Below are 9,988 nucleotides of genomic sequence, written 5' to 3'. Positions count from 1 at the left end.
AAGGCTGCTTCGAAACGTAAGTGCCGACAGACCTAATGAGTCAACCATATGCCTACGGTCTTCCCGCCAAATACTCGGAAGAAGGGGTACGTGACCACGGTAGGGGATGTGTACCGAACGCGTGCGTAGTGGGGATATTGAGAGGTGACAGAAGAAACGAAAACAATTCTCCGAATAGAGATCAGTTATGAACTAGAAGCGTGTTTTGTTTTTGACAAAACCTATTATTTGAAAACGGAGGCAGATAAAATTTTACACATCTGGATTCAAATAGGTTCATCACACATTCGTATGTCCTATTAGATAGTTTCTGCATATTAATGTCGAGTAACAAAATTATTTCTTTCAGCCAACGCTCATACCGCGTTGAGAGCACTCGTTCTCGTCCGATCACGAAAGTTAAGCAATGCTGGGCACGGGTAGTACTTAGATGGGTGACCGCTTGGGAACTCCGTGTGGTGTTGGCTTTTTCTTTTCTTGCCACATTTTTTATTTTTTTTTTTTTTTTTTTAATGATCCATGATCGTATACACCGAGAAAAAGATATTAGGTTGGGATCAGTGCCAATTTTTCGGCCGGCGTGGGACGGCCAGTCAAACTAGTACGTACTAATTTTTGACGAATTTAACTGCAGCTCGTGATGATAAGCATGCGCAAAATACAGAATCCACTTGGCGGTCAACTAAGGAACTGGGTGAGGGGGAGAAATCGTATTCATGACGATGACTTTGTCGATCGTCTGTGCGAATTTTTGTGCCGCTGTTTTTATCGTCATAACAACATCGATTAGATGGCATTGTCACGTAAAATTATAATAATAAAAAAGAAAAGAAATCGAAGATTAATAATAATACTGAAAAAATGAATGTACCTCTTAACGCGCTTTGTTCACACTTCACTTTACAATTCACTTCGGAACTCCAGCCGTGAACTTTCAAAACTGAAGCTGTTACAACTTGACTTTCGCTGGAATCAGATTCTTTTCTTTTTCACCCCTGAATATCTCCACTATCCACGCTTTTGTTTGGCGTTCGCGATTTTTGTCACGCACGTCTTCTCGAACATTCGGCGAAATGGCCGTTGGGATATTGATGATTCATTAGGCACCACGCTTCGGCGACATACATTGTCGCCGAGTGCCGCCACTTCTTTATTTCCATTATGAGCCCCATCGGTCCCGAAGCGCGGTCTGGTCTCTGATGTGGATTGCGATGTGGTTGGCGTCACATAACCTCCTCCACAGATTGATTTTGGCCCTCAAAAATCTCAGTGTTTCTGCAGTGTGGAGCGGTGGAATTGGACTCTGGCTGGCTCGATATATATTTGTTCTTCTTCGTCGTGGTATCTTATGCTTTTGAGTTTTGTTGATGCCTGTGGTGTCTATAGTACTTCTGTATAATTATTTAGGAGTGTAGGGATTGTCGCAATGTTTTCAATGTTATTTTTTGTTTTACAGCATAGTAGGTGGATACACAATTTCGTCGGTAAACATTTCTTCGATAGAAACGAATATCCCTATTTTGTTAAAAAGGTAGATCCCTGTCAATCCTAAGGCAACGTAACCTGCTATCTGCCGAAATGAAAGTCTCCATGATTTAATTGATCGTATACGATGAGAATACGTTACTTGATTGATTTGATCATACATCTGGTTCAAATTATTTTGATATTTTGGAATATAACTAAAGATTTTAGGTATTCTCTCAATCTTGTCTAACAAGTAGTTTCTTCCAGTGTCGTTTTCAAAAGTTACTTTTTCGTTATTGTTTCGATAACTGTGGTATGCAGGATGTTTAGTCTACCTGATTACTCAGCGGGTGTCCTTCTTGAGCGTGAGACAATAGACTGTTTACGAGAGACCGACGATACATAAGCAAGGCTGCTTCGAAACGTAAGTGCCGACAGACCTAATGAGTCAACCATATGCCTACGGTCTTCCCGCCAAATACTCGGAAGAAGGGGTACGTGACCACGGTAGGTGATGTGTACCGAACGCGTGCGTAGTGGGGATATTGAGAGGTGACAGAAGAAACGAAAACAATTCTCCGAATAGAGATCAGTTATGAACTAGAAGCGTGTTTTGTTTTTGACAAAACCTATTATTTGAAAACGGAGGCAGATAAAATTTTACACATCTGGATTCAAATAGGTTCATCACACATTCGTATGTCCTATTAGATAGTTTCTGCATATTAATGTCGAGTAACAAAATTATTTCTTTCAGCCAACGCTCATACCGCGTTGAGAGCACTCGTTCTCGTCCGATCACGAAAGTTAAGCAATGCTGGGCACGGGTAGTACTTAGATGGGTGACCGCTTGGGAACTCCGTGTGGTGTTGGCTTTTTCTTTTCTTGCCATTTTTTTTTTTTTTTTTTTTTTTTTTTTTAATGATCCTATGCACCGAGAAAAAGATATTAGGTTGGGATCAGTGCCAATTTTTCGGCCGGCGTGGGACGGCCAGTCAAACTAGTACGTACTAATTTTTGACGAATTTAACTGCAGCTCGTGATGATAAGCATGCGCAAAATACAGAATCCACTTGGCGGTCAACTAAGGAACTGGGTGAGGGGGAGAAATCGTATTCATGACGATGACTTTGTCGATCGTCTGTGCGAATTTTTGTGCCGCTGTTTTTATCGTCATAACAACATCGATTAGATGGCATTGTCACGTAAAATTATAATAATAAAAAAGAAAAGAAATCGAAGATTAATAATAATACTGAAAAAATGAATGTACCTCTTAACGCGCTTTGTTCACACTTCACTTTACAATTCACTTCGGAACTCCAGCCGTGAACTTTCAAAACTGAAGCTGTTACAACTTGACTTTCGCTGGAATCAGATTCTTTTCTTTTTCACCCCTGAATATCTCCACTATCCACGCTTTTGTTTGGCGTTCGCGATTTTTGTCACGCACGTCTTCTCGAACATTCGGCGAAATGGCCGTTGGGATATTGATGATTCATTAGGCACCACGCTTCGGCGACATACATTGTCGCCGAGTGCCGCCACTTCTTTATTTCCATTATGAACCCCATCGGTCCCGAAGCGCGGTCTGGTCTCTGATGTGGATTGCGATGTGGTTGGCGTCACATAACCCCCTCCGCAGATTGATTTTGGCCCTCAAAAATCTCAGTGTTTCTGCAGTGTGGAGCGGTGGAATTGGACTCTGGCTGGCTCGATATATATTTGTTCTTCTTCGTCGTGGTATCTTATGCTTTTGAGTATTGTTGATGCCTGTGGTGTCTGTAGTACTTCTGTATAATTATTTAGGCGTGTAGGGATTGTCGCAATGTTTTCAATGTTATTTTTTGTTTTACAGCATAGTAGGTGGATACACAATTTCGTCGGTAAACATTTCTTCGATAGAAACGAATATCCCTATTTTGTTAAAAAGGTAGATCCCTGTCAATCCTAAGGCAACGTAACCTGCTATCTGCCGAAATGAATGTCCCCATGATTTAATTGATTGTATTTGATGAGAATACGTTAGTTGATTGATTTGATCATATATCTGGTTCAAATTATTTTGATATTTTGGAATATGACTAAAGATCTTAGGTGTTCTCTCAATCTTGTCTAACAAGTAGTTTCTTCCAGTGTCGTTTTCAAAAGTTACTTTTTCGTTATTGTTTCAATAGCTGTAGTAGGGAGGATGTATCGTCTACCTGATTACTCAGCGGGTGTCCTTCTTGAGCGTGAGACAATAGACTGTTTACGAGAGACCGACGATACATAAGCAAGGCTGCTTCGAAACGTAAGTGCCGAGAGACCTAATGAGTCAACCATATGCCTACGGTCTTCCCGCCAAATACTCGGAAGAAGGGGTACGTGACCACGGTAGGGGATGTGTACCGAACGCGTGCGTAGTGGGGATATTGAGAGGTGACAGAAGAAACGAAAACAATTCTCCGAATAGAGATCAATTATGAACTAGAAGCGTGTTTTGTTTTTGACAAAACCTAGTATTTGAAAACGGAGGCAGATAAAATTTTACACATCTGGATTCAAATAGGTTCATCACACATTCGTATGTCCTATTAGATAGTTTCTGCATATTAATGTTGAGTAACAAAATTATTTCTTTCAGCCAACGCTCATACCGCGTTGAGAGCACTCGTTCTCGTCCGATCACGAAAGTTAAGCAACGCTGGGCACGGGTAGTACTTAGATGGGTGACCGCTTGGGAACTCCGTGTGGTGTTGGCTTTTTCTTTTCTTGCCATTTTTTTTTTTTTTTTTTTTTTTTTTTTTAATGATCCTATGCACCGAGAAAAAGATATTAGGTTGGGATCAGTGCCAATTTTTCGGCCGGCGTGGGACGGCCAGTCAAACTAGTACGTACTAATTTTTGACGAATTTAACTGCAGCTCGTGATGATAAGCATGCGCAAAATACAGAATCCACTTGGCGGTCAACTAAGGAACTGGATGAGGGGGAGAAATCGTATTCATGACGATGATGTCACGTAAAATTATGCAAAAGAACAACAAAAAAGAATAAAAAAAAGAAACTTTATTTTTCTTCTAACACTTGGTTTTACAATCTATTTCCGAGCTCTAAGCGTGACCTTTTAAGACTGAAGCTCTTATGATTTTTTACTTTCGATCGGATCCGATCGCTTTCTTTTGTTATCCCTCAACATCCCCACCGTCCACGCATTTGCCTGGCGTCCGCGGCCGTTGACACGCGCTCTTTCTTCTAGAGCCTTCGGTGGAAGGACCGTTGGGATGTTGATGGTTCATTAGGCACTTCAGCGATATACATTGTCGCCGAGTGCCGCCACATCTTTATCTCCGATTTTAAAGTGAGCCGGTCGTGACATACCCCCCTGGTTAGATTGATCTTGGTCCTCTAAGATCTTAGTAGAATGGAATTATTTAAATGTAGATCGAAGGATATGTTTACCCCCCTTTTTTTTTAGGGATCATTATGAATTGGTTTTCTGCATGTAATGGTACAAAAGTTATTTCGTTAATCTTAAATATAGCAATTTTACAATATTTGTTAGTGTTCGGGAAGCTAACAATTTCAGAGGCGTAATCATGTTGTAGTTTTCGATCGTGAATTGGTTGGGTTTGTTTACAAAGCGTAATTCCTATCCCGTGAATTCAAGGCATCTAATTAAGGGTATTATTACTAGTGCTAGGGTCAGCATTATCCTGAAAAAAGTACGCTTTCAGTCGGTTACCATGTATCTTTTTCTTAGCATTGTCGATAGAAATAATGTAATAAGGAGTTTTCACATCGTTAATCCTGTAAGGTCCTAACCATTCAATGTGCAACTTATCTCTTTTATGGTCGTTGTGAATTAAAACAAAGTCTCCTTTTCTAAACACGGTCTGAGTTTTAACAATCTTTCTTTCTTGGTCTCGCTTGTATCGTTGCTTATTCTGAATAAGCGTTTTGTGAGCTGTTTCCCAATATTTATTCAGTTGTTTTTGCCAAAGTGAGTACATATCATCATAGGTAAGTGTGGGGAATTTGGATATTGCGGAAGGTAAGTTAGCTTTTCGCCCAAAGGTCAATTCAAAGGGAGAGAATCCTGTTCCTTCATGTTTCGCGGTGTTGTACCCTAAACAAATGAAATTAAGTACTTCGTCCCATTCTTTGTCATTGTCGTGTAATGTAGTACGAATTAAATCTTTAACTGAGGCATGCGTTCTTTCGAGAGATCCGTTACTCCGTGGGTGAAATGAAGTTGTTTTGATGTGTTTGATTTTAAAAGCTTCTTCAAATTTCGTCATTAAATCGCTAACAAAATTTTGTCCCTGGTCTGTTAGGATCGTTTTTGGTGCCGAAAATATGTAAATATAGTGTTCAATGAGCGCATTAATTATGGATTCAGTTCGTTGCGTTTTAAGGGGAACTAGTATCAGATATTTCGTAAGTTCATCGTGAATTGAAAGTATGTATTGGTTTCCGCGTTTGGTTTTCGTCATCGGTCCTATGATGTCCATAGCGATTTTGTCGTTAGGGTTAAGTGGCGTGTCTGAGATTTGTGGGGATTCTTTGGGCCTGATACGTGTTAGTTTCTCCTTTTGACATGTGTCGCATGTTTTCACAAAGTTTTCTACTCTTTCTAAAAGTCCGGAAATTTTGAATTTATCCTTGATCCGTTGATACGTTTTTTGTATCCCTAAATGTCCTACGGTGTCGTTATGGTTTTCCTTTATTGCTTGTAGTATTTCGTTTTCGTCGTTTTAAGATGGGATTAGGTGCATAAGTAATTTTCTTGTACGTGTCGTTAAAATATATTAGCATGAGTTTAATCTGCGTTTTCTCTAATTCAGTGAAATCGTTATTTCCTATGCCGATTTTTGTTGTATCTTTAAGAATTTTGTAAAGTCTTCTGATCCAAAGTGTCTCGTCGTATTCTCCTAAGTCGTTTCGAGTTAATTGGTAAAATGTTTGGTCATTCGGTTTAATTTCTAAGAGTTTCGGATTTTCGTTGTTCTCTTTCCATGCGTTGAATGAATTAGTGTGATCAATTACTAGGTCGAGGTTAACTACTTCGTCGCGAGTTACCGCGTGAACTCTGGATAAAGCATCTGCAGCTGTGTTATCTTTACCTTTTGTATATTCGATTTCATAGTCATATTCTTCGAGTTTAAGTCTCCAACGGATCAGTCTGCTAGAAGGGTCTTTGCAATTGTGCAACCACTTAAGAGCTTGGTGGTCGGTTCGAATAATGAAGCGTCGTCCTAACAAGTATTGTCTTAATCTTTTCACGGCCCATACGATGGCTAGAAGTTCTTTTTCTGTCGTGGTATAGTTTCGTTCGGGTGGATTCAGTGTTCTTGAAATGTAACAACAAGGATGACCGTCCTGTGACAGTATTGCTCCTAGTCCTTCGTTACTTGCGTCGGTAGTTAAGGTAAAGGTTTTGTTAAAGTCTGGATAAGCTAATATTGGGAAATTACAGAGTTTGTCTTTTAAAGTATCAAAGCTAGTCTGGTGTTTGTCAGTCCAATGAAATGGTGTGTCCTTTTTTGTTAAGTCTGTAAGGCTTTTCGCGATTTTGGAAAAGTTTCGAATGAATTTGCGGTAATAACCTGCTAAACCTAAGAATGATTTCACGTCCGTGGCATTGCGGGGTAATCGAAAGTTTTTTACAGCGTCTAATTTCTTGGGGTTTGGTTTAACTCCTTCGGATGAAACTACATGGCCTAAGTATTCTAGTTCCGGTTTTACGAATTCACATTTGTCCGGTTGCAATTTAAGTCCTAATTCTCTGAGTCTCTGAAATACTATCGCGAGGTTTTCGTTATGTTCTTGAATCGTTTTTCCGAATATCACTATGTCGTCCAAATAAACAAAGCAGTATTTTCCTACAAGTCCAGTCAAGGCTCTGTCCATTAATCTTTGAAAGGTAGCGGGTGCGTTTTTAAGTCCGAATGGCATTCGATTGAACTGAAAATGCCCTTGCGGTGTCGAAAAAGCGGTATATTTTTTAGATTTCTCGTTCATTGGAATTTGGTGGAATCCTGAGGATAAATCAAGTGCCGAAAAGAATTTTGCGTTTCCTAATTGTGTTAAAATGTCGTCTATATCGGGTAAAGGGTAAGCGTCTTGTTCTGTGAGTTCATTTAGTTTCCTGAAATCGATAACTATCCTCCATTTCTGTTTTCCTGAGGCGTCTAATTTTTTTGGAACTACCCATACCGGAGAGTTATAAGGAGATTCGGATTCTTCTATAATATTTTTCTTCAACATGTCTCCTATTTGTCGCGAAATCTCGTCACGGTGACATTCCGGTGGTCTATACGATCGTGTGTTAATGATTTTGTCTTTAGTTAACGAAATTGTGTGCTGAGTTAAATTAGTACAGGGCAAAAGATCGGTTTCTAAATTAAAGATGTCAATATAATGGAGAATAATCTTTTCGATGGATTCACGGATTGGTTTTTCAATGTGATCTGTTCTCACTAGGCTTTTTAGTTTTGATACGTTGGAAAAGTCATGAGAATTTTGAATATTGCTAGAAATTTCAATGTTTTGCTCACCAGTATTGATAAAACATACTTTAGTTGGTTTGCCTTCCAGATAGATTGTTTGAACTCTGTTTTCTCCAGGAGTTAAGTGTATTGGTTTCTGAAATAAAATGGTTTTGTCGTTTAGTCGGATTTTGTCATTGGATATTGAATAGTTATACTTCTCTAAACATGGTAGCCCAATGATTCCATCTTCGATAATAGGGAAGTTGTTCGGTACTATGTGAAAAATGTGATTTTGTCCAAAAATTCGTTTCGTTACGTATTCGTTAGTTTCGTATTTGTCTCGTCCCATAGAAAATTTTTGTTTAGGCCCTATTTGTATCGCGTTGACAGTTTTGTTACGTTTCACCAGGTTTATGCCTGCTCCTGTGTCGACCAGAAATACTCGCTCTTCGGTTCCGGTTGACAAAGGTATTGCGAGTAGTCTTCCCGTGGCGATGTTGACTCGTATGTCTCGTACGGTTCGTCCATCTCCTGGTTCGATGTTGTTCCTTGTATTTCGTCCCTTTCCTGGACTGCCTGAATCCTTGCGGGTGGTCGATCGCGCTGGCTCGGTGGTAGAAAATTTTGACACTTGTTGGCAATATGTCCCAGCTTTCCGCACTTGAAGCACTTCATCTGCGCGCGTTCAGCAGGTGGTCTATTTTCTATTTGGTTAAATGTAGCAGGTTTCTGAGCTGCTGGCGTGTTAGGCGATCTTGATGGTACATTAGATCGTCTTACCTGCATTGGCTGGTTGTTTGCGCGATTACTAGCGGAAGGTAAGCGATTACATGACCAATTAGGTTGTCGTTCTTCTCGCAAGTAGCGTTCTACATCGGCTGCCTTTTTTTCAGCTTCCGGAAGATTCAAGGGTTCACTGCTTAATAATATTCGCCCTATGTCGCGTCTGAGTCCCTTTAGGTACACACGAACAGTCTTCTTCGTGATTTCTTCGGTGATAATTTTACGTGTCAGTGGTTGTGGGTACTCATTGGTTACTGCGTACAGCAAACGGTTGAGTATTCTTCTAAACCGAATATTAAAACTTTGCACTGATTCCTCGCGCCCCTGTCTCAACTCTCGTAATTGTTCTTGGTACTCATCCGAAGTCACTTGTGCTGCTAAGTTATTTCTCAGTGCGTCGTACAGATCACTGTAACACTCAATAGGAATGTTGCGAATATTTTGGGCTGCTTTTCCCACGATTTTTTCCACTTTTATTGCTTTTAGCAACAGATCTTGCTCCATACAGCGATCCTTCATACTTCTCACTTCTTTGATGAAGTATTCAACTCCTACATCATCATCTCCGTTGAGCGTTGGGATGTAGCGTATTGCATCCTTAGCTCGTAGAGTGGGAGAAGCGGGCGGAAAATAGCCTCTTTCTTCCACCTCGGGTTGTTCGATGTTGAGGTGAACAGGTGGGATGTCTGGAGCTGCTAACCCTGACAGTTTGCGTGCTTCTGCCATATTCCCGGTGCGACTGATTGCTGTCGACGCACTTTCATTGTCTTCGGTGATAATGGAAGCAAAGTCATCGGTCGCAGGGGATCCGAACCCAGTCCGTAGCTCTGCGACGGTTTTCCCGAGATTCTCGATTTCTGCTGTCCTGTGTCTGTTCTCTTCGTCATTTTGCATAGACAAACGTAACATTTCCTCTCGTAAAAGGGCAATATTCTCATTCTGTTTTTGAATACTGTCCCATATCGCTCGCAACATTGGGTCAGTTGAGGTTGAAGTTTGAGATTCGGTTGCCTTAGACATTATTGCGCTGATTTCACTTTTATTGTCACTTCGCTTGGTTCGTGATAGTTACTTTGTTGTTGCGGATGACCGTAGTCCCAAATAATTCTATCTTCCGTAGATGATGAATGTCTTTTGGTTTCCGAACAAACACTTTTCACTATCCTGGCAGGATCGCCAAAATGTCACGTAAAATTATGCAAAAGAACAACAAAAAAGAATAAAAAAAAAGAAACTTTATTTTTCTTCTAACACTTGGTTTTA

At 40.3% G+C, this 9,988-nt stretch overlaps 3 non-coding genes across 3 annotated transcripts; all 3 read left to right on the top strand.

Moving 5' to 3' along the window:
• Positions 1-348: 348 nt before the first annotated feature.
• LOC132911553 (5S ribosomal RNA) lies at positions 349-467 on the top strand. Its single transcript, XR_009659031.1, has one exon. It is a non-coding gene; the product is annotated as a 5S ribosomal RNA (ribosomal RNA).
• Positions 468-2,223: 1,756 nt separating this feature from the next.
• On the top strand, positions 2,224-2,342 carry LOC132911552 (5S ribosomal RNA). The gene has a single exon (XR_009659030.1). It is a non-coding gene; the product is annotated as a 5S ribosomal RNA (ribosomal RNA).
• Positions 2,343-4,092: 1,750 nt separating this feature from the next.
• On the top strand, positions 4,093-4,211 carry LOC132911550 (5S ribosomal RNA). Its single transcript, XR_009659028.1, has one exon. It is a non-coding gene; the product is annotated as a 5S ribosomal RNA (ribosomal RNA).
• Positions 4,212-9,988: the final 5,777 nt, after the last annotated feature.

The sequence above is a fragment of the Bombus pascuorum genome, chromosome 10 (assembly GCF_905332965.1).
Source record: "Bombus pascuorum chromosome 10, iyBomPasc1.1, whole genome shotgun sequence".
In the NCBI taxonomy this organism is placed as follows: Eukaryota; Metazoa; Arthropoda; class Insecta; order Hymenoptera; family Apidae; genus Bombus; species Bombus pascuorum.
The sequence above is the reverse complement of the archived record's forward strand: the minus strand, read 5'-3'. Positions and strand labels throughout refer to the sequence as shown.